We start from the raw sequence: 25980 nt of genomic DNA on the forward strand, positions 1-25980 counted from the left end.
TTTCAAATGTGGCAGCTATCTGTTATGAAATTTCTAATAAACAAGCAAATAATGGGGTTCTTTAAAACTTCTTTCATATTCATTAGCTCACTCAAGCTTCACAGAAGTAGCAAGGACTTATTGCTCATTCGTTAATTCATTTCTACAACAAACATTACTGACCATCAAGCGCTATATATAATGGTGGCTAAAGATACAGACAAGATAACGCTGCTTGCATAGACTCACAGTGTATGTATGGGGTGACAGATAGGTAAAAATCATTATAGAGAGACAAGTTAAAGTGCATACAACTCCCCAGAGTGAAATGCTTTGTCCTGAGTCAAACAGCTAGAAAGTTCTGGAGCAGAGATTTTGTCATAAGGCCCCCCACGTCTAAGCTCAGAACACTCTCAAAGAAATCCTTTAGCTTCTTGTCAGTTGACACATTTTGATGAGGAAAAGTGAGGAACAGAAAGCTCCCAGACTGAGGTCCTTTCTCTTAGAAGAATAATCTGGGTTAATTATCTTAGGAACCAATGAGTGACCAGCAGAACTGAGAGAATTCTCAGCAGAACAACAGAGGGAAGCACTCCCATAGGTCAATTTTACAATTTCTTCCTGTTAGTCCACAGAAAATGTCCAGGCTGGCACAGTGCCTGGCATTGGGTTAGTCCTTAAAAACTATCTGTTTACTCTTTGTCCAATTGAATTCAAATTAGTCATGTGACCACTTGTGGCTACATTACCAAATGACAGACGCTTGACCCAAAAACTTTTGAGATCTCAGTGACATTGCCTTGAGCTCCCAGTTCCTCAGCCTTAAACCATCCTCAAGATCTTGGCTGTTTCCTGGTGCTGAGAATCTTATTGTTTGATTCACTGCTACTATTCTACTCCCATGTCCCAAGGCACAGTCTTTCCCCCATTTTCCAAGAGAAAACTGTACAAATCATTTGCTAGCTTCCAAGAATTGACTAGACGTCACACAGTTATGGAGGGTAGTTATATCATGCACAACCCAGCACAGCTGATTCACTATCTTGCTGGTTCTACCACCCCTTCTCTGTCTCTGTCTCCCTTCCCAGAGCAATGAATATGCCCTTCCTCTTTGTTCAGGCACAGTTATACTATATATCCAGTTTCTATTGTAAGAGGACTTGTCAAGGTTATTTTTCTTCCTTACCAAGGTGAATCTCTTCTTAGAAAGGATTCTCAGACTAAGAGACTAAGAATTTTCTGCCTTTTATTCCACCCAAGACTGAAATCAAACCTGTAGACCACTGCCCTTTATTTTCAGTGTCTCCAGTGGTCACATGTTGAAAAGTAGTAGAGAGTTCCTATCATAATATCTCAGTGTAAATGTAAGGATTGATTTCACCTCACCCAATGCCTTACATATCCACCTGGCTTTGATTCTCTGGTACCGCATGGTGTGATGGTGCCACATGCTGTGATGGTTTCTGGGTCTGTGCAATAAGCAACAGAAAGAAAAATCATTAAACACCTACTATATACAAAACACTATGCTGGGGACTGGGAGGAATAAAGAATCATAACTGTTCCTGTCCATTAGGAACTCAAAAGCTAATCTCTGGCTTAAACTTACTATGAAATCTTAGGAAAACGACAGTGTCCAAACTTCAGTTTCCTCATCTATAATATCATGGTGTCCTAAACATTTATCTCATAGGGTCACTGCAAGGAGTAAATGAAATAAAGGGAAAAAAGGCAGGACAAGTAATGTTCTTGACTTGGCACGTGGCTAACAATAATAATAAATGGAAGGCAAAAATAAAACTCAATACAGATTGCTGAATGAAACAGGAAAACATGCACAATATAAGGCAGACTTGGATACCTTTTATTGGAGTGATACAAAGTACTAGGGTGGTACATGGGAAAGAACGTTTCACTCTAGTTCAGAGGATTGAGAAAGACTAGTCAGAGCAGATAGAAGTTGAGGAAGGCATGAAAAATGAGTAGGATTTGAACAAATGGTCTTGGGAGGTTCCCACAAGGAGTTGGTGATCAGTGTTGAAAAGTTGTATATTTCTGGCAGTGGTTTAGTCTTGAAAGTAATGATCTTGGATCCTACTGAAGCAGTATTGCTATATTCAGAAATGATTTGGTTGGTAGAACTCTTCAAAGTTTTATGCCTGAAATTCTACCTGATGCCTATGCAGTCTGTGGGTGACACAGAAGTATAAGCCTAGACATTACATTGCCTGAGGAAACATTTAGACTAATATTCAGTAGATGTCGCAACTGTGTGGGCACAACATCCCTGTGCCAGATACCTCTAATTATCAGTTCCCACAGCTCCAGTTAAAGGAGGTTCATCGCCAATACAATTTTGACCACAATTAACATGTTGAAAAGAACCAAAAGAGGGGAAATACACCAGGTTTATGAAAGATCATGGTAAGAAGGACAAAGCTTCCAAAAAGTATAATTTTTAAAGGAATCTTAATTTTATTACTAGCTTGACACTAGGTAAGCCACTCATTCTCTTTCAGCCTCAGAGTACCTCTCACACTCTTTGTAGCACTAATATCCTTAAACCTTTGATTCAAAATATAACAGAAATCAAGTATCACATTGCAGAGAAAATCAACTGAAATTGAACACATAAAACTGTTTGGTAATTTTTCAACTATAAAATAAAGAGATTTTTATTACTGCTATGAAATCGCCCAATTTCAGTTCAACAAGCAGCACACAAATCCCTAGGAATACAAAAGATGAATAATCCCACCCTGCACTTGGCATGCATTAGAAGCCTTGTATCCAGACATGGACATCACAGTTTAATAGAGATACCAGTACTGAATACCCTATGGTTTGGGGAGAAGCTGGACCTATTGCTGGGTCAGAAGCTGTCATCTAATTCAAAACTCCTATCAGAGCTATGTGGGAGGAACTAAAATTCTTTTAAATTACTTAGGGCAGAACAAATATCCACAGGTAGAAGTTCCACAGAAGTGAATTTCAGCTTGTATAAGGAAGAACATCCCAATAGTTAAGAGTTGCCCCACTAGAAAAGTTAGTGAGTCCCCAGTACCAGAAGCATTTCAGAAGGATCTGGAGAACTAGTTCTCAGAGTTGCTGTAGGAGACATTTCCACAATGTCAGCCCAGAAAATGTATAAATGTTCTCCCAGTTCTGAATCCCAAAGTCCCACCATATATAGAAATATTTATCATGGTTCATTCATTTACCCAATAAATATTTAGTGACTGGTTCTGACTTTGGAACCAGCATGGCTGGGTTTAAATCTCAACTCTGCCACTTCCTAGCTATAAGACTTTGGGGAGGTTAGCTTTGCTGTATCTTAGTTTCTTCATCTATAAGATGGGAATAGTAATAGTTTCTGCTCATAGAGTTGCTGTGAAGATGAAAGGAGATGATTTGTGTAAAGCGCTTTTGAACAATGTCTGACATATTATACACAGTCAATAAACAGCAAACATTGTTAACCATACTAGTATATGTTAGGCATTGAGCTAGACACTAAATCACTAGGGTTAGGAAAACAGACATTAATCCTATCTTTCTTGAGTGTAATGTCATCCAGTAGGGTATAAAAGATATTAGACAAAAAGTCAAAAAATACAAATACAGTTTCAAACTATGACAATTGCTATGAAGGAAAAAAAAAAAAGAGGATGCTATGATAGCATACAAGAGAGAAGATGAGGACTCATTTAGACTGGGAGGTACAGGGAAAAGTTCTTTGAGAACCTGTTATAATAGAGACATATCCAAGCACCAGTAATTTAAAGGGGTGCCAAATGCCTGGCCTTATTTTAAGTCAGCTAAGAAAGAAAACCAGCTATATGCTAGGGTATGAAGTCACTTGTCCATCTGAGTCCCAATTTGTGTATCAAGATTCACCTTAGTATAAACAGGTTCTCTTTGCTTTGGCTATTAGCTCCCATTTGATTTTTCTCTGGATCTATAAATTCATCAGTCTATCCATCTATCATACATACATCTATTCATCCATCTCTATCAAAGGATTCAAAGATATGTAGACTCCAATCCTAAGGAGCTCCTGTAAGGGAGCCTGAAAAGTGAAAGTGAAACTCACATAGTTGTGTCTGAATCTTTGCTACCCCATGGACTGTAAAGTCCTGAATTCTCCAGGCCAGAATACTGGAGTGGGTAGCCTTTCCCTTCTCCAGGGAATCTTCCCAACAGAAGAATCAAACCCAGGTCTCCTGCATTGCAGGCAGATTCTTCACCAGCTGAGCCATAAGGGATTCTGATATGAGCACAAATTCCTATAAGTGAAGATACATCAGGGAGATGGAGAGAAATGTTATGGAAATTTTAAGAAACTAGAAATTCAGCACAGATGAGGGAATAAAGGGAGAATTGTTTGGAAAAAGTGGTGTGTTGAAAGCAAAAGTGAGTCATTCAGTTGTGTCCAACTCTTTGCAACCCCATGAACTATACAGTCCATGGAATTCTCTAGACCAGAATACTGGGGTGGGTAGCCTTTTCCTTCTCCAGGGGATCTTCTCAACCCAGGAATCGAACCCAAGTCTCCCAAATTGCAGGTGGATCCTTTACCAGCCGAGCCACTGTTGAAGCATGCTGGAAAATTCTAAGCAAAGTGAATTTAAAGGAATCAAATCTTATTCAGCATTTGGGTTCTAAAATCAGTGCATAAAGCATGATTTGATGCAAAAAAAATCATAACTAGATGATAGTCAACATTCCTTGAAAATCCCTTGAGCAGGAGCCCTTCTGGAGAATGACATACCATCTCTCAAGAAATCCAGTAGAGCCAGTGTTTCCTCTAATCTTGAAGTCATTTACTGTTGGCTTCAGTTGAACATTCGATGAATCTGTGAGCTTCCTTTAAAGTACTATGTTGGAAAGTTAGCAAGGAAACACAAACTTTAAATGATACAATGGGCCAGTTAGACTTAATTAATATCTATAGGACATTTCACCCCAAAACAATGAATTTCACCTTTTTCTCAAGTGCTCATGGAACCTTCTCTGGGATAGATCACATCCTGGGCCATAAATCTAGCCATGGTAAATTCAAAAAATTGAAATCATTTCAAGTCTCTTTTCTGATCACAATGCAGTAAAATTAGATGTCAACTGAGGGGGAAAAAAACTGTTTAAAAAACGAACATATGGAGGCTAAACAACACACTTCTGAACAACCACCAAATCACAGAATAAACCAAAATAGAAATCAAAATATGCCTAGAAATGAATGAAAATGAAAACAAAACAACCCAAAACCTATGAGATTCAGTAAAAGCAGTGCTAAGGGGAAGGTTCATAGCAATACAAGCTTACCTCAAGAAACAAGAGAAAAATCAAACAAATAACCTAACTCTACACCTAAAGCAACTAGAAAAAGAAGAAATGAAGAACACTAGGGTTAGTAGAAGGAAATTAATCATAAAAATTCGGGCAGAAATAAATGAAAAAGAAACAAAGGAGACCATAGCAAAAATCAACAAAGTTAAAAGCTAGCTCTTTGAGAAGATAAATAAAATAGACAAACCATTAGCCAGACTCATCAAGAAAAAAGGGAGAAGAATCAAATCGACAAAATTAGAAATGAAAATGGAGAAATCACAACAGACAACAGAGAAATACAAAGGATCATAAGAAACTACATGCAAATAAAATGGACAACCTGGAAGAAATGGACAAATTCTTAGAAAAGTATTACTTTCCAAAACTGAACCAGGAAGAAATAGAAAATCTTAACAGACCCATCGCAAGCATGGAAATCAAAACTGTCATCAGAAATCTTCCAGCAAACAAAAGCCCAGGACCAGTCGGCTTCACAGCTGAATTCTACCAAAAATTTAGAGATGAGCTAACACCTATCCTACTCAAACTCTTCCAGAAAATTGCAGAGGAAGGTAAACTTCCAAACTCATTCTATGAGGCCACCATCACCCTAATACCAAAACCTGACAAAGATGCCACAAAAAAAAAGAAAACCAGAGGCCAATATCACTGATGAACATAGTTGCAAAAATCCTTAACAAAATTCTGGCAAACAGAATCCAACAACATATTAAAAAGATCATACATCATGACCAAGTGGGCTTTATCCCAGGGATGCAAGGATTCTTCAGTATTTACAAATCAATCAATGTGACACATGACGTTAACAAATTAAATATAAAAACCATGTGATTATCTCAATAGATGCAGAGAAAGCCTTTGACAAAATTCAACATCCATTTATGATAAAAACCATGCAGAAAGCAGGCATAGAAGGAACATACCTCAACATCATAAAAGCCATATATGATAAACCCACAGCAAACATTATCCTCAATGGTGAAAAGTTGAAAGCATTTCCCCTAAAGTCAGGAACAAGACAAGGGTGCCCACTCTCACCACTACTATTCAACATAGTTTTGGAAGTTTTAGCCACAGCAATTGGAGAAGAAAAAGAAATAAAAGGAATCTAGATTAGACAAGAAGAAGTAAAACTCTCACTGTTTGCAGATGACATGATCCTCTACAAAGAAAACCCTAAAGACTCCACCAGAAAATTACTAGAGCTAATCAATGAATATAGTAAAGTTGCAGGATATAAAATTAACACACTGAAACCCCTTGCATTCCTATACACTAACAATGAAAAAACAGAAAGAGAAATTAAGGAAACAATTCCATTCACCATTGCCATGAAAAGAATAAAATACTTAGGAATAAATCTACCTAAGGAAACAAAAGACCTATATATAGAAAACTATAAAACTCTGATGAAAGAAATCAAAGATGACACAAATAGATGGAGAAATATACAATGTTCATGGATCAGAAGAATCAATATAGTGAAAAGGAGTATACTACCTGAAGCAATCTATAGATGCAATCCCTATCAAGCTACCAATGGTATTTTTCAGAGAACTAGAACAAATAATTTCACAATTTATATGGAAATACAAAAAAATTTGAATAGCCAAAGCAATCTTGAGAAAGAAGAATGGAACTGGAGGAATCAACCTGCCTGACTTCAGGCTCTACTACAAAGCTACAGTCAAGACAGTATGGTACTGGCACAAAGACAGAAATATAGATCAATGGAACAAAATAGAAAGCCCAGATAAATCCACTTACCTATGGACACCTTATCTTTGACAAAGGAGACAAGAATATACAATGGAGAAAAGACAATTTCTTTAACAAGTGGTGCTGGGAAAACTGGTCAACCACTTGTAAAAGAATGAAACTAGAACACTTTCTAACACCATACACAAAAATAAACTCAAAATGGATTAAAAATCTAAATGTAAGACCAGAAAGTATAAAACTCCTAGAGGAAAACATAGGCAAAACCCTCTCTGACATAAATCACAACAGAATCCTCTATGACCCACCTCCCAGAGCAATAGAAATAAAAGCAAAAATAAACAAATGGAACCTATATTAAACTTAAAAGCTTTTGCACAATGAAGGATACTACAAGCACGGTGAAAAGACAGCCTTCAGAATGGGAGAAAATAATAGCAAATGAAGCAACTAACAAAGAATTCATCTCAAAAATATACAAGCAACCCCTGCGGCTCAATTCCAGAAAAAATAAACGACCCAATCAAAAAATGGGCCAAAGAACTAAACAGACATTTCTCCAAAGAAGACATACAGATGGCTAACAAACACATGAAAAGATGCTGAACATCACTCATTATCAGAGACATGCAAATCAAAACCACAATGAGGTACCACCTTACACCAGTCAGAATGGTTGCTATCCAAAAGTCTACAAACAATAAATGCTGGAGAAGGTGTGGAGAAAAGGGAACCCTCTTACACTGTTGGTGGGAATGCAAACTAGTATAGCCACTATGGAGAACAGTGTGGAGATTCCTTTAAAAACGGTAAATAGAACTGCCATATGACCCAGCAATCCCACTTGCTGGGCATACACACTGAGGATACCAGAATTGAAAGAGACATGTGTACACCAGTGTTCATCACAGCACTGTTTATAATAGCCAGGGCATGGAAGCCACCTAGATGTCCATCAGCAGATGAATGGATAAGAAAGCTGTAGTACATATACACAATGGAATATTATTCGACTATTAAAAGAATGCTTTTGAATCAGTTCTAATGAGGTGGATGAAACTGGAGCCTATTGTACACAGTGAAGTAAGTCAGAAAGAAAAACACAAATACAGTATATTAACATATATATATATGGAATTTAGAAACATGGTAATGACCCTATATGTGAGATAGCAAAAGAGACACAGATGTAAAGAACAGACTTTTCAATTCTGTGGGAGAAGGCGAGGGTGGGATGATTTGAGAGAAAAGCACTGAAACATGTATATTATCATATGTGAAACAGATCACCAGTCCAGGTTCAATGCATGAGACAGGGTGCTCAGAGCTGGTGCGCTGGGGTGACCCTGAGGAATGGGATGAGGAGGGAGGTGGGAAGGTGGTTCAGGATGGGGAACACATGCACATCCATGGCTGATTTATGTCAATGTATGTCAAAAACCACTACAATATTGTAATTAGCCTCCAATTAAAATAAATAAATTAATTTTAAAAAATAAAGTGCTACATTGGATAAAAAATATGAATTCTTAAATTTTTACATATGAATTCTTAAATCACATGGTGTGAGGTCCATGGGAGGGGCGAGAAGCAGTCACTGCCACACCTCCCACATCTTCCAGAATGGCACTCACCACTTCACATGTGGAAAGGGGAAGAGCTGCCCCAAGAGCTTACCTATTAGTTCACTCTTACTTTCTGCCTCTCTCTACCAATTAGCCTTTTTTTTTTTTGCCAAATAAATAGTTAAATTTGCATGCATTATATAGAAATGATGTGTATCCAATATAACACCATCAAAGACCTGAGGTCAGCAAAGAATTATGCTTTCAGGAAATAACTTACTTACACAAGATAGCTGAAATTTGCGGGTCTGTATTAGTTTCCTAGGGCTGCCATAAGAAACTACCACAAACTGTCTTGGAAAAATAGAAATTTATTCTCTCATAGTTCTGAAGCCTGAAAGTCTGGAATCCAGGTGTCAGCAAGACCATATACTCTCTGGAGGCTCTAGGGCTTTGCCTCTTTCAGCTTCTGGTAGCTCCACATTCCTTGGCTTCTGGCAGCAAAGTTCCCATATCTTTGCCTCTGTCTTCCTGTGGCCATCTTCCCTGGATCTCAATCTTCTCTCTTCCTTGCCTTAAAATGACATTGGGTTCAGGGCTCACTCTAAATTCAGGATAATCTTACCCTGAAATCCTTTATTAACATCTTCAAAGACCTCATTTTTCAGATAAGATCACATGCATAGGTACACGACGCTAGAATTTGGACCTATCTTTGGGGAGCCACCATCTAAACCACTATAAGATTTAAGAAAGAGAGTAATAAAAGCAGATTGAAGCCCTATTTTGACCAGCTTTGAATGCCAATTTCAAATGTCTTTGAGGGTTCTTTGCAGAGTTGTAATGCTAGCAACCTTGACTTCAACAACTGTTCAAACACGTATACTATAGGGCCCCCACCTCTGCCTCACCACCACTATCTGACACCCTGCAACCCTTCTTCCCTTACTTTGATTACTCATTGGGATCATTGCAGTTCAGGAAGCATTGACATACTTCAGTGTCTGCTTTTCCATGTCCTAATTAAAACTCCCATCCCATATCCCATCCTCTACATGTGGTGGTGTTGTTTAGTCGCTAAGTTATGTCTGACTCTTAGGACCCCATGGACTGTAGCCTGCCAGGCCCCTCTAATGATGGTTAATCAAGTGAAATAATCTTCATTAGGAAAGCACTGGCTCATCAACATTATTAAAAAACCTATACACAGACTTCCCTGGTGGTCCACTGGTTAAGAATTTACCTGCCAACACAGGGAACACAGATTCAATCCTTACTCCAGGAAGATTCCACATGCCACAGGGCAACTAAGCCATACAGCCGCAACTACTGAAGCCAGCATGCTCTAGAGCCTGCTTTCTGCAACCAGAGAAGCCACCACAATAAGAAGCCCATGCACCGCAATTATAGAGTAGCCCCAATTCACCGAAACTAGACAAAGCCCACAGGCAACAACAAAGACCCAGCACACCCCAAAAATATAAAAAATTTCAAAATAAATTAATAAAAAAAATTTTAATCCCTATATGCATCGCCCAGAAAGTGTGATACCAGATCCTTCTAGGGAGATGCAGCTGCTGCCAGAGACACCACCTGAAGCTGATGGGAAGGAGCCAATGCCCTGGCTAGCCCCTTCTTCTTGCCCCCAGATCTCTCACCATTGGCCAAACCCAGCTAGAAGCTAGCTACCACAGAAGCATGGAAATAACAGCTTGCAGAAATCAGTTCCTGAGACATAGAACAGGGGAGGGAGGAAAAGGCATGGATCTGAAGACACACAGGCCCAGGACCAACATGTATTATCATCCCCATTTTATAGAGCAGGTCATGGAACTCAGCAAAAGTTATTAGTTGCCCAGAGTCACATAGCTAGTAAGTATTAGTGTGGATTTTGAGTCCAAGTCTATCTGAATCCAAACCCTGAGTTGTTGCCATGGTCTGATCTCTCTACCATCATGGACAATTCAGTTTTGTTTTGTCCAGTTGCCTTGCTCCAGAGGCAGGTTTGGGGCTTCCCTTGTAGCTCAGCTGGTAAAGAATCTGCCAGCAATGCGGGAGACCCCAGCTCAATTCCTGGGTTGGGAAAATCCCCTGGAGAAGGGATAGGCTACCCACTCCAGTATTCTTGGGCTTCCCTGGTGGTTCAGATGGTAAAGAATCTGCCTGCAATGTGGAAGACCAGGGTTTGATCCCTGGATTGGAAAGATTCCCTGAAGGAGGGCATGGCAACCCACTCCAGTATTCTTGTCTGGAGAATCCCCATGGACAGAGGAGCCTGGTGGGCTACAGTCCATGGAGTTACAAAGAGTTGTATATGACTGAGCAATTAAGCACAGAGGCAGCTTAGGGTTCTGAGAGGCTGTTTTAAGAGGACCTTCTCTGGATTTGAGATTTGGATTTTTTGAAGGACACAGAAATGTACTGCTTCATTTCTCACTTCATGGAAGGACTTGCCATACCCACTGCTGTGAATGCTATCAGCTCAAGCAGGACTGTGTCAGCATCAGAGAGCCACCTTGCCCAAAGTTGTGCCCTTCCCTGGCAGCCCATGTCCAATAACTGATAAAGGCTGGTTTTTTTTTGGACACACTGCAGCAGAACAACACAAATGAACATCAGAGTTCTACCTCTCCCACTGCCCAATCCCAAGGTGTTGGTCCATCTCCCTCCTACAGGTGTTGGTCCCTAACACCAACCCTGTCTCTGTACCAGCTTTTAGAGAACTCAACCTATGATGACTTTTGTTGTTATTGTTCTCACCTTGGCCCATAACGCCTCAATGTACACATACTAGTTGATGGTGTGGAAACATCCAATATAGTGGAAGCAATAGGGGTAATGTCACCTACTTTCCTCTTAGACTGTGTCTACAGGCTTCTAAATCTGCCCTCACTGAGATTGTTCTGATTGAGACTGACAAGCAATTGAACAACTCTCAGATGGGGAGGCACTTGGTCATTTTCTTCATGTTCATCCTATGCTGGTCCTCCCAGAATGAATCACCAGGAAAGCATTTGATCAGAACTTCTGTAGAAGCACATCCCCCAGCTCTTTAACCTCGTGGCTTGTTTCTTGTGCAGAGGGTAGGAAATGCCTTCAGAACCCTCTACTGTCTTGATGGCAGGAACTGAAACCCACTCTAGCATCCCTTAGCACTTTTGCATGTTAGAATCTGCCTGGAAGTGGCCAAGATTGGACTCTGCATTTCTGCAAAATGCTTGAAGGTGTGCTTAAATTCATTGGTTTCTGACCCCCAGCCCTCTCAGCCATGATGAAGGGAATTCTAGAAGACATCAAGTCTGCCTCTCTGACCTTGAAGAAGGACCCCTCTCTCCAACACACCCATATTTTTCCTTTAAAATGAAAGAAATTTCCTTTTTTCTTGGCTCTCCGATCAGATGGGAGTGAGGTGCAGAAGCTCTGTAGGACTCTAGCTAACCTCCCACACACCCTGTTTTCTTCCCTGCCAACTAATTCCTGCCCTTAACCTTCTTAGGTGTCAGTACAACACCTATTATTCATGGCTTCATTGACATTTCTTCCCAATCCCCAAAGCTGGTGGTGACTCATCCTCTCCTGTCGCTGAAGGGCATCATTGGGCTGTGTACAATGCACCACATGAAATCCATGCTAGCTCTTCTCTGATGCCTTTCAACAGAGGCTCCCTGGAAACTTTTTAATTTGATGACCTAAAGAAAAACACAAAGATTTTCAATTTTATAGCCTGTAGACTTAAATTAAGCCTCCTTCCTGGGTCATGCAGGGACCCAAGGACTCTGGACTTGCCTTGGCGGAGGAGAGTCCCCAGGTTAGTTTAGCAAGAGTCTAAAATGTCCATTACCTTTGCTTGGAGGATGTGTTTGAACACATCCACCCACCCCCAAAATGCTCTTAGCATGGAAGAGGAATGATACTTCAATGCAAGCCTCTTTCTGCAGACAATGTCTTTGGATTTTCCATGGGATATGTTTTTCCTAAAAAGAACTGAGAACTTACTGGGCTAGATGGAACTGAGGAGGCTTACTCCCAGATAAAATTTGTGTCTCCACAGCACTAATGACATCATATAGGTTGGCAACTTCCTAGGAGGTTGCATCCAACTCCCTAACCTTATCAGCCCTTGACTGTTTGGTAGGATAGATTCTCCTCACTACCATCCTTACAGCCTGAACCATAGTGATGTGTGGATAAGAGAAGGGGGTCTCTGGTAATGGGACTTAGTAGAGAGAATGACAGTGACCCTTTTAGTAAAATCACAAGCAGTATAAAAAGAGGAAGTCCATCCTGCAGGGCGAAGGTTTGCAGTCTTGCAGATGTAGTGCGTGATGGCAGACAACAGTTACAGCATTTGCTGTCACTTCCCCCATCCTCTAGCTCCCATCTCTGTATCTTCCAAGCCACAAACACAACCCCATCCAACAGCAAAATCTGAAAGCAGTCACTCACATCCCACACTTGAGATCAAACCAAGGAAGAGATATAATTTGGGGGCTAAAGCCAGGACACAATGTGTGACCTCTAGACTAGTTCTCAAATGTGTTGGTTTACTCCATGCAGTTCAGTTCAGTTCAGCCACTCCATTGTGTCCAACTCTTTGGGACCCCATGAATCGCAGCACACCAGGCCTCCCTGTCCATCACCAACTCCCGGAGTTCACTCAGACTCACATCCATCGAGTCAGTGATGCCATCCAGCCATCTCATCCTCTGTCATCCCCTTCTCCTCCTGCCCCCAGTCCCTCCCAGCATCAGAGTCTTTTCCAATGAGTCAACTCTTTGCATGAGGTGGCCAAAGTACTGGAGTTTCAGCTTTAGCATCATTCCTTCCAAAGAAATCCCACAGCTGATCTCCTTCAGAATGGACTGATTGGATCTCCTTGCAGTCCAAGGGACTCTCAAGAGTCTTCTCCAACACCACAGATCAAAAGCATCAATTCTTCGGCACTGTGCCTTCTTCACAGTCCAACTCTCACATTCATATATGACCACTGGAAAAACCATAGCCTTGACTAGACGGCCTTAGTCAGCAAAGTAATGTCTCTGCTTTTGAATATGCTATCTAGGTTGGTCATAACTTTTCTTCCAAGGAGTAAATGTCTTTTAATTTCATGGCTGCAGTCACCATCTGTAGTACCTTTCTTTAAAATTTAAATGTGCATATAAAATTGTGAAGTTAGACATAAAAATATAGTTTCCTGATTTCTCTGGAAAAATAAAATCATCTTACCACATCATGCTAGAATTGCTGATGGCCACTACCAGCTAGAGCTGGTTGACTGACCCCAGCCACTTTACAAGAAATCCTCACTCTCCAATTTGCTTCTCTTACACAGGGCCTGTTTCACCTTTCTATATGGCTCCTACAGGCAACCAAGTCTGAGTCTCTTGGGTTAAGGCAGGGAACAGAGAGAAAAGAGAGAAAGTCAAATGAGAAGAGGTACTATTTATACAATATGTATATCCATGATGTATGTATGTTAAAATGCTTTGGGATACATGTACATATATAACAACATATCTGACTAAAAGTTGCTTAAACAGTAAGGACTTTTAATGCTTTAACAGAAATTGGCAAGTTGGCAGATGCAGGGTTAGATCAGTTGCTCAACAATTTCAAGACTCTGGGTCAGCTTCTCTGAAGTGTTTTGTTGCTCTCTCCTCATGGTGACCAGATGGTTGCCACAGCTCCAAATACCACATCCTGACTGAATGACATAGGAAAGAAAGAAAAGAGAGACTAGAGTTTCTCCTCTCATGTCTCTCATCAAAGACAAACTTCTTTCCAGAAGATTCCAGAGGACTTTGTCACAGGTCTCATTGGTGGGAGCAAAACAACATGACCACTGCTAAGCCAACTGTTTGCAAATGAGAATGGGATCATCATGTTTGAATGAGCCCAAACATGGTTCATCCCTGGATCTAGTAGAGGGGTCCACTTTGTATATTGCTACCCAACCAGTTCTGCCAAAAAGAAGGGAAGAATGTAGGTGTTTGTAAAACCTACCACCTGTGAAAGATGTGGCCGTACAGGACATCCCAAGATTCTACTAAGATGGCTCCATGTCAGCTGGGATGCTGGGAAAGACCTAAAATATGGCTGAGCAGAATCAGCCCCTGTGGTGTCTGTAGGAGTGGTAAGATAAGGATGGAATACACAGTGAAGGACCATTGCCCCTTCTTATGGACTCCATTTTGCCTAGCTGACAGTAAGATCATCTTGTTATGAATTCTATCACCCCTTTCCACAGTTAAGGGCCTGGCATTTCGTTCAGATATTCATCTGGCCATTGGGAGGGTTGATTCCCATCCTGACCTCATCCCAGAATTTGCTCTCCAGGTTTTCTTTCCCCTAAGGGTGCGTAAAACACCATTGCCCTTGGGAGCAAGGCTGGGACTCAGTCCTGCAGCTGGAAGGACAGTTCATCTGGCTAAAGCTCTTTCCCAAAGGAACCGATGATGTGGCTTCTGGAATTAGAGCCTCGGGTCATAAATCAGAGCTTGTTGCCTGGTCCCTTGTCACCTCTTCCCTGGCTCAGTCAGTCCCAGGCATCCTCAGAGTCCCAGGCTCTGGGAAATGGTTAGCAAGTAAAGCTTTAGCTCCTGGTCCTATGTACCCTCTCCTCTTATAACCTACTCTGCTAAACTGGAAAGACTGAATGATGTTGATGGTCTTAGAAGGCCCCAGGACAATAGGAAGACCCTGTCAAAGCCCTTTCCATCCCACTGCATATTAAAATATCAGACTAGGAGCCTAGTCATGGGAGTCCTTCATGCACTATTTGCCAGATGCCCAATCCAAAATAGCACATCAGTTAGCAAATTTCAAAAACTGAGAAATAAAATAATTATTTCTATATTCTATATTGACATCATGCTCTCCAGGCTTCTGAATACCTTCAAACCCACTGCCTCATCAGATACTGCTGATGACCCTGAGCAGCCACCAGTGATGGGATCAAAGAACAAGTTTCTCATCATAGCCACCATCTTATTGACTGCCTGCTGCATGCCAGGCACTGTGCTAAGCACTTTACATCCATCTCATTTAATGCTCTCAACAGCCCTAAGAGGCAGGTATCATTACTGACCCCATTTTACAAGTGAGAGACCCCAAACGCAGAAAGATGGTGCAACTTGCCCAAGGTAGCAAGCGACAGAGCCAGGTTTCAAGCTCAGGTCTGTCTGGTTCCAAAGCCTGGGCTTTTAGTAATCACTATGTTATTCTTTCAGTGGTGTTTTAATGGTGGCTGGAGTGACTGCTCTTCATCTCATGCATAAGCTTGGGCACTATACCATTAATGTGACTTCCTTCCACTTCCTGCTTCTTCCTTCTCTCCCTGGACTCACTTCCTGCTTTCTGTTGCCCTCTGACTTTCCCTGGGAAAACCTTCAAGACTCAAGTTCTGGGTTGGGTTCTCTATATCCTGGAAGAACAGGTCCAGGGCTCTTCAAGTTTGTCCCATCAGGACTCCAAGACTGCACTAGGCCTGAGAATCAGAGGTGGAAACTGGCAGGACCAAACACCAGACTAGTCTCAGGCAATCCTGACATGTTGGGGAGGTCAGGACCAGCAGGCCCAGAAGGACCCACTTGAATCAAGAGTTCATAGGTGAGCAACATCTCCTACTTATGCCACATTCAGGGCCAGGAGCCAATGTGAAACTCAGGGACCAAGAAGAAGAGCATATGAGGGAAGAACACAGGGTCTGTACTTGGACAACAGGTATCTAGTCCAAGGGATTGCCCACCTCAGCTAGGAGCAAAGGCTTAGGATCACATGTAAGCCACCTGAGAGCCATGGGAGCTAAGAGGGGGACACACACTCAAAGCAGAACTCTGGGCCATGCAGAGGGCTCAGAAGTAAGGGGCCAATAGAACAAACAGTCTCAGACAAATTTGGCAGTCCCTGTTCTGCCGGGTACAATCTGACCAATTAGTTCAACTAAAGTATTATTGACTGCTTCATATTCAAATTCATCTCTCTCAGGGGGCACATAAGCAATATACTTGTACCATCTCAAATCCTTAGCATAACCCCGAAACATAGTAGATATCAGTGAGCTACCATTTTACAGATGAGAAAACTGAAGGTTGAAGAGCTTAGGTGACCTACCCCAGGTCTTCTAGGAGAAGAGACAGGATTGGAGCCCTGGTCTTCCTGACTCCCTAGAAAATTTTCTTTCGTTTCTAGCATATCTCTTACCCAAGAACCATAACTGGCATCCTCATACACCAGGAAACTAAAGAGATCCTGCATGTATCCAGTTGTCAGCTAAGATCTTCAAGATAAAATCTTCTAGATACTGCCTCTGTCAGCAGTGTTCTGGGTGCCTCAAGTGCAACAGGAGATGAGACACAGAGTCTGCACTTGAAGAACTCCCTGCCCACCCCTCCCACTGGACTTTGCCAGTGTCCCTCAAAGCCCAGCAAAAAGCCAGCTGCCTCTCCTTATCCTTCCCTGGCCCTTGGGAGGGCAGGTTGAGTCTGGTGTTGCATTTGCCCCCATGAACTTGCTCTGCCCATTATGAAACCATGGTGTTGACAGGTGCAGGACCATTGGGTGAGTGGATTAGACTGGATCATTTTGAATCTAAACTGCATCCTCTGTGATCAGAGGCTTCTACAGGCTCAGAGAGGCTTCTGTTTGTTTGGAGCTGGGAGGATTTGCTCAGATTAGCATAGAGATTGTCTGCGCACCAGGAAAAAGGGCCCAGTGGCTGCCTATAGCCCAGCTAGAACACAGTCAGCTCAACTCCTCCCCGTGGACAACAAGCCTTGGAGTGACACAGCACTTCTGTGGGCTCCGGCAGCAACAGGCGCCTGCTTCTAAGAGAGCACAGTGGTGGGAATGACATCTCTTGGTTATCTTATCGCTCTCCATCACTGAAGCTCCTTAGGAATGATTTCAGCCCCCTCTCCAGAAGCCAGGGCTATAAATAAAGACTCCCCAGGGATGCTGAATCCTGCCCTTTATCCCAATCGCCTCTGTGACTCATCCCACAGGCAGATTCTTCTTCCATCTTCTTGATTATAGGGAGGGGGAAGTGAAAGTCTGTGCCTGTCTGTGTGAGTGAGTGTGCATGGCCATGCTTGTCTGCATGCTGTGTGCATTTTTGTAGGTGCAGTCTGGGTGCACACATGCGTTATCTGTGCATGGAACTCTGTGTGTATACTATATCTATTTGTGACTCAGTATTTAATTTTAGAGGATAAAAAGACCATGAAGTCTCACATAAATTTTGCCATAAGGACTGTTAGCTAAGCCTCCATATTAAGTCACATCTACTAGTATTTATTAAGACCCTTCTTTGTGCGCAGCCCTATGCTAAGCAAGGAGAATAAGACATAGCTATATCATCTTAACTACAGCTGCTTAAAGCAAATAAGATCCCTGAATTGGCAGTGGCAGTTGAGAAAGCATTTCAAGAAAAGCCTCACCTGAGGCAGAGGAGAATCAAGAAAACAATTACTGAGTTCCTTCTCTGTACTAGATCTTTACTAAGTGCCCCATCATTTATTTCTCATAACAAGAACATCCCACAAATGAGAAAACAGCCTCAGAGAAGTTAGATAGCTTACCTGAAATCATGCAAACCCTAAAGGTCCAAGGTAAAATAAGAACCTAGAACTTTGGGGCAGTTCTTAGAGGTCCTCTCCTCTAAACTTTCTGGAGAAGGCAATGGCACCCCACTCCAGTACTCTTGCCTGGAAAATCCCATGGACGGAGGAGCCTGGTAGGCTACAGTCCATGGGGTCGCTAACAGTCAGACACGACTGAGCGACTTCACTTTCACTTTTCACTTTCATGCATTGGAGAAGGAAATGGCAACCCACTCCAGTGTTCTTGCCTGGAGAATCCCAGGGACGGGGGAGCCTGGTGGGCTGCTGTCTATGGGGTCGCACAAAGTCAGACACTACTGAAGTGACTTAGCAGCAGCAGCAGCAGCATCTAAACTTTCATCTAATATTTGCATCAACCCTATAAAATTCCTTAAAACTCACCATTTGGCCCCTTGGTAGAGAACTCAACTTTCTAGACAAACTGTTCTATCTATAGACAGTGCCAAACTGCTAGAAAGTTCTCTCCTATGTTGAATCCCCATCAACCTTCATCTCATTTCTGCCTGTCAACTCTTTTGCCCTCTGGGCCAACAAAGTCTAATTCCTCTTTCTATCACTTCCCTTCAAATAAAGGATGACCACTGTCAAACTGTTTCCTCACCAATGTTTCCTTCAGCCATTCCACACTTGAGATAATTTTGAATCTCTAAATATTTGTTCATCACTGTATCCATCATGCTAGTATGCACAGTACTGACACAATTTGGTTAAGTAAATATCAGTTCAATGACTAAAACAAGCCCTTTCAGGGTAGATGGCACCGTGACTTTTTTCATTAAGATTTTTATCTTAATTAAGGATTTTCCATTGCCAGTGTGCCTATTCTGACTAGTTCAACTGAAAATTCAGGTTTAAAGGAAGCATCCAAGGGACTCTAAAGTAAGCTAAATATGAAAGTATTAAAGGGACTTGTGGAATGAGAACAATATCGGAGAGCACCTACCACCCCCTCTCTCTGCTTCCTCATGTTCTCTGATCTGTACTTTCACTTTTTGTATCTACTATGTTCTCTTCTTGGCATGCTGGTTTCCACTATTGCTCATGGTCCAACATGATGATTGTCCCATAGCCATATTCCCATATAGCTCCATGTCCATCAGCATAAGTATCAGGGAGTCTGTGTCTCAGTAGAGAGGAACTGATTGGTCATACTTGAGTCAGGTGACTAATTCTAGGCCAGTCAGCAAAGGCTAGTAGGCAACAGGGAGGGATCATCAAGTACAAACACGCATCCTTTAGTACCTCTGTAGCAAAGCTTCCAAGAGCATGTTTAAAAGGGAGGGAAGATTCTTTGAAAAAGGAATATGGGTGAATAGAAATGATGGTACCTCTTGTACACCTTTAAGTATCAGATTATACATCTATCTGTATGGCACATGACGCTCTCAGAGAAGCAGTTTATCCTTAGGCTGTCTAGACATGGGCTATAGGGACTAGGGACTTTCAGAACTTCTAGTGTTTCTGTAATTCCACTTCAGGGCCATAAGGCCCTGAAAAGCCTGACTAGTGGCCATAGGTGGCCTGGAGAGGGCTCAAGCTTTGCACCTGCAGGAGGATGTTCTACTGGAGTTACTGTGGCTCTTTAGATCTTATCAGTAATCTTGGCCATCTAATACAGAAGATTCAGTCAGCAAATAAACACATAAACAGCCCATTTTCTTCTTCCCTGTATGCAGAGAGAAGGTATGTGCACATGGAGTGATGAGGATTATGGTTAGGGAAGGGCTAGAGAGAAGAGGAATGTGGCTGTTTTGTAGAAAGAAATTAAAATTGATTGACTTCTAGACTAGAAAGTCCCTTAGAGACCATCTAGCCCTGTAGACATCAAACTGTGTTTCTCAGACCTCTAGGGTTCCTTAAAAACCAAAGGAAGAGGTAACAGGAGCAGCTCAGTAAGCAGATTTCCACCCACCACCACCACCACCTGGCTCACCTGCATTTTCCCAGCAGCTCACCTGCATTTTCCCAGCAGCACAGCAATTCTGCTGTTCTTAATATTATATGTTGCATTTCTGTGTGCTATTTCACTCTTTTATAGGTGAGTAAACTGACTGCCGAGAGGGGAGTGACTTGCTCAGGGTCACACAGATAGCCAGAGTCCAAGCAGAGCTGCTTCCAGCTATGCTGACTCCCAGAGTCCTCTCTCTCTGTTGGCACAGGTCATACTGAGACAAGAAAGGGAACAATGATTTTTGACAGGGATAAGTATCATAACAGCTAACCATCTGTGTTTTCTTCCTACAGCAAAGTGTCAGGCGTTCACTCCTGACACTTTTCCATCACCCAGTAGCCCAGACATACAGCTGTGCTTGGCAATGTTCAAGCGGGAGGACAGTGATGAACTGGTAGCTTCAGGGCTCAAACCCCCTAAAGGGCCAAATCACTCCTTAGGTGTCTATTTTGCAATTACCTAATTCATAAAAGGACCTCATAGCAGTTAGGGTAATTTAATTGCAATCAACAGAGCCCAACTCTAACTAGCATGAAAGAGAGATTGAGAGAGAATATTGAAGAGCCTTCCAAACTGCCAATGTCAAGTCACCATGGATGGAATGAATGAAGGTCAATCAATTTTCCCAAGATTGCAAGGTCATGGGAGGAGACAGATGGATGAACATAGGTCACATGACCACCTCCTTAGTATCCACTGATATTCGTTTGTACAACTGCTTGTTCCAGGCTCTCCAGGTCACCTTATTTACTGCTTCCCTTGAGCCAAGTCTTGGGTAGCATGGCTCAAGCAGTCACAGGCTACCTATTTCACAAGTGGCCCTTGTTCCTTCTCACCTCTCCCGCCTTGACCTGCTTTTGTCAGGCTTTCATCACTAAGAATCATAACACCAAACTATTGTCAGATCCCCCCACGTAGAGTTTCCTTGCTGTCTCAGTATCTTGGAACCTAGTGTTATGATTCCTTCGACTCAACATACAATTTCTTACTGTGCCCTCTCTTCTGGGAATCTGGGGATGGTTACTTTGGGGCCAGAATAGAGGGCAAGATGCAAAAAAGCATAGCATTCAGAATTATCCCCCTTCTTTGACAGACCATCTAAGAACTGGACTCAAATTTAGAGTTGGTTCAATTCAAGAGCTAAGGGGCAACTCTTGTTCCCCATCTCCATTCATGAATTCTAGCCTAGAGCAAACAGTCAGCTCCAACATATTTCCTCACTAGTTCTCCAAGAAGATCTATGGGAACTTCATATAGACTGAATCCCTACCTCAGAGTCCCTGCAGCAGACACAATTAGGTTCACCCCATGGATTTTGCTGCAGAAACATTTAAACACATAACCTCCAAAGTCACTTCTAGCTCTAAGTGTTTGTGATTCTCTAAGGAAACAAAGGGAATTTATTTCTAAGAAGAGGGTGATGAATTTCTTACTCAATGAGCCATAATTCACTGTGCCAGATGCTGGAGACTTCCTGGCTGATCATTGAGAACACTACCATAATGCTGAATTTCTGCCATTTGCTTGGGAGTTTATGACATCAGAGAGCAGAGTCTGACCTGACCCTTGGAGGAAAAATGTTATCTAAACCATGAGGTGATAGACTCTGTCTACCCTTGGAACCAAAAACATCACTTTCTGGTTGACTCAGGCCAATTGACCAGAGGCTGAGCAGTTGCTGATAGCTGATTGAACAGACCAGAAAAATGGTCTATGCCATCTGCTCAACAAACAGCCTTCATTGTGGCCAAAAGCCAAGGGTAAATTAAAAAGAAAAAAAAAATCAATTTAATTATGCATGTGACTAAGCTGTGTTTCATGATGAGAGAACTAAAAAGAAATTTGTTGTCCCACATAACTGAAGAATATTTTCCCAGTCTCCAAATGGCATGCCAGTATGTTTTGAGTTGTTTCTCCAAAATGGGAATGGTTTTTTCATCAATCATCCACACTGATTCTTCTTTTTTTAAAAAAAAAAGTATTAGCCATACAATATATGACCACAACACACAGAGGCACTAGAATTGTTCAAATGTACCACTCTTCAATCCAAAACACTATTTGAGGTGGGCTTGCCATCTTGGGTGGAGGAAGGATTCCCAGGTATGTTTCTGAAGTAGAGAAAGGCAGACACATTGGCACTTAGTCAACTGTATCATCAGCTCAGTTACACAACTCACTGTTGTAAGTGACAGTTGTTGGGATCTTGAAATCAATTTCCGTTGGCTGGTTCTGAGTAACTCTGCACACCTGGAGTGTTTGGCTTGAAGTATTTCTGAGAAGGGAATAAAAGTTGGAAATAGAAATGGTACATTTCAGTTGCCCTCTCATTAGAAGAGGCAGGGATCAAACAGCCCAGCACACACTGAGAATGCTGAGTAAGATCAGACTCATGACTCTCAGAACAGAAAAGAGACAGAGAACAAGCAGTCCAAAGCAAAAGCTGATGATTAAAAAAAGGAATAATAAAAGCAATAATAGTGAAACTTATGAATGGTAGAGATTTTAGTCAAATGCCTAGCCAGCATCCATATGTCCCTTCTTCTTTCCCAACAGAACTTCCGTTTTCTTCGGACACCCAACCTCCCTCCATGTAGCCTCAGGCGAAGCTGACTGAACCCCTCAGAGCCAAGGTGAGTTCCACTGGTTAAATGCTTCTTATAAGTAATTGGTCAAAATGGGCATGTGACCCAATTCTTAACAATAAGATATATGCAAAAGCTTGCTGGTGAGATTTTTAAAAAAACAAAAATTTATTTGCTTCAAATAGAGAGTCATAGGACAGACATCCTTCTTCCTCAGGGCGTTGATGTATTTAGATACGGTGCCTGAAAGTAAGGCAGCCATCCTGATAACCAGCCTAAGAGTGGAACCAACACTCAGGATCACAAATAGAAATATGGAAAGAGCCAGGTTCTTGATGATGTCACTGAGGAACTAGTTTAACTAATCCTGCAGATATCCTCTCCCTAAACTTTCAGTTATATGAGCTATTACACTTCCTTCTTTAAACCACTCTTGGATAGAGTTTCAATTACTTGCATCCAAAAACATCCGAAGTTAGAGAGTGCTTACTATGTTCCAGTCACTGTGCCTGGTACCCTATAAGCAAAAGAGTAATAATTTTCCCTTGTTTACCTTGTGGTGCCCTATAAGCCAAAGGGAAATAATTTTCTCTTATTTACCTTGTAGCAATCCTGTGAGATGAATATCATTGTTATGTGATTCTATGGTTGAGGAAACTAAGTCTTGGGGAGATTAAATAATTGGTCAGAATCAGCTGCTAAGTGGTAGAAGCTAGATTCAGAATTTAAGCACTTGATTCCAGGGCCTACACTTTTAGCCTTTATGCTCTATAACAGAGAAGGAAAAGATTTGCTCCAAAAGCACCAGAAGTCAATATCATCCTGGAATTGAAACAGAGGTCCAGTGCTCTTTCAATGCCCCTGTGGATGGTGAGGATTTCAGAAATCAGGAGACAGTGTGGTCTCTCCTTTAACCAAGACATCCTTTTCCATGGGACCCATACTCTGGCTTAAATGTCTGGCCCTTCTCTTTAATCATTGGCACATTACCTGGTTCTCAATGCCCTTCCACCTCATTTTTCATTTCAGCCTTTTCAGCTCATTAAGTGACTATTTTGCAGCCACTGAAGAAAGACATGATAATCCTGGAACACTCCCCATAGCAGGGGTAACATCATTGCCAGTGGGAAGTTCTCACCACCAGGGAAATTAGGCTGTCAGCTGGGGACTTGGAGGGTGAGTTGGCAGGTTTCCCCTGCTAATTGATTTCAGTTATGATTCAGTGGGTCTCCCAAGTCACGTGACAGCTCTGTAGTGGCCAGAAGTCCCAGATATGGAAAAAAGGCAGACTGCTTCAAGCTGAGAATGGGTCATCAGGGGCCCCCCATTGTCCATGAGTAAGAAGACAGACTGGCAATGGCTTGACAGACTGATATCACCATGCTAATAGGACACACAGAAACAAGGAGCCCCTCCTTACACCGTGGGGTTCTAGAAGTAAATAAGCAGTAGGATGTCATGATTTTGAGCATAGTTTCATAATTAAGTCCATATGGATTTGACTGCCAATACAGTTACTTGTTAACTAGTGAATGCAAAAAAGTGAGTAATGGAGCTTCCCTGAAACTCAGTTTCCTCTTCCAGAAAAATAAGGATAGGATGACTGTGGGGATTAGACGTGATGAGCGTTCTGCCTGGCACATAGTAAATGCTCGATGCCTTTGAAGATAATGAAACTGGCTACAGTGATGATGGCAATAAAGATGAAGCAGGGACATGTGCAGATTATAATTTGAGCAATGTGTGGGCATCATATTTAATTGGATCACCTACTTGTGCCTATATGTGTAAGGCTGAAATACATAGAAGAGGTGATCTAGTGCAGAGTTATAACTTTGCTCCATGGAGCCCTAGGGGAATGGTGAAAGCGCTACCAAGGGTTTGGGGCTAGAGGAAGAACAGAGTTCATAAAACTCCAGAATGCCCACCCCTGACTTCCACTAGATCATCTGTTTCTGGTTTCCATGTCGGGCTTTCATGTAATATTACCCAAAAAATTTTTTTATAGTTTGGAAATCACTTTCCTGATTGAACCTACTCATTTTTCAGGAGAGGAAAATACAGCCTAGAGAAGTCATCTGACTTCCAAGTTTGCACAGTAGCTACTAATGGAATCAGGACTAGAATTCCAGACTCAGAGATCAGCACTCTTGCCTAAGGAAAGCTACTGAAGCATTCTATTACAAATATACACTTCTAATCTACATAACTGTCACTATGAATATCAACCAACACCATTGTCATATACCTCCCTATAAGTGTGTGGTACTGTAGGGCTTAGAGGGGCAGAATGCAGGGGAACTATCAGGAAAGCTTCTGGAGAACTAATGTCTGAACAAAGTTTTGAATAGTACATACGAGTTAACCAGTTGGAAAGGGGAAGAAATGGGAGTAATTCCAAACATTAAACCTCTTTGAAATTGAGAACTATGTTATAAATATAAAGCCTATTTTTCTGACCAAATTACCAAGTGTATCAATCAGAGACCAGTCAGGAAACACCAAGCATATTAATATTTCAAATCAGAGGATTTAATCCAATGAAATACTTACAAAGTGTTGGAAATGCTAGAAGAATAAATAGAAAAAGTTGAGGTAAGCTGGAGACTAGGAAAAAGCAGAAAGCAGCTACTACTCCAAGGGTTCAGACAGACAACAGCATGTTATTATCCAAGTGCCGGAAGGTACTTATGACTGCATTTCTAGGGGTACCAGAAAGAGTGATAGAATCATGAAGGAGGGACCTCTGGGTCTGTCGTAGGACCACCAGGGAGGGTTCTTCCAAGCTGGTACTGAACTGTTGTGGCTGAGGTTAGAATCTTCAGAAATGCAGTCACTCCCAAAAATTGCACAAAGAACATATCTTGTCACTTCCTCCCACCTTCCAACATCCTATCACTGCTTTCCCTTGGCTGAAGCTACACAGGGGATATGGAAACTGTGGTTTGCAGAAGTCCAGGCCCTGTAATGAAGATTAAGGTGTGGAAAGGTAAGAATGGTGCTGAGAATAAGCAGGAAATAATCAGCACACCACATTTTTTGAATGTTACCTTCTTCCTACGAATTTTGCCAGGGTCTGTGCTCTCCCTATAATTGACAAAGTGATATACCCACAATAGCAACCCAGTAGTAAACATTGCAGTTTTTTTAATCTGTCCAGTACCTGAAGTATCTTCCTTTTTTAGGAGGGGGAATCTCCCACTGTACAA

Source organism: Ovis canadensis, chromosome 5 (assembly GCF_042477335.2).
Source record: "Ovis canadensis isolate MfBH-ARS-UI-01 breed Bighorn chromosome 5, ARS-UI_OviCan_v2, whole genome shotgun sequence".
In the NCBI taxonomy this organism is placed as follows: Eukaryota; Metazoa; Chordata; class Mammalia; order Artiodactyla; family Bovidae; genus Ovis; species Ovis canadensis.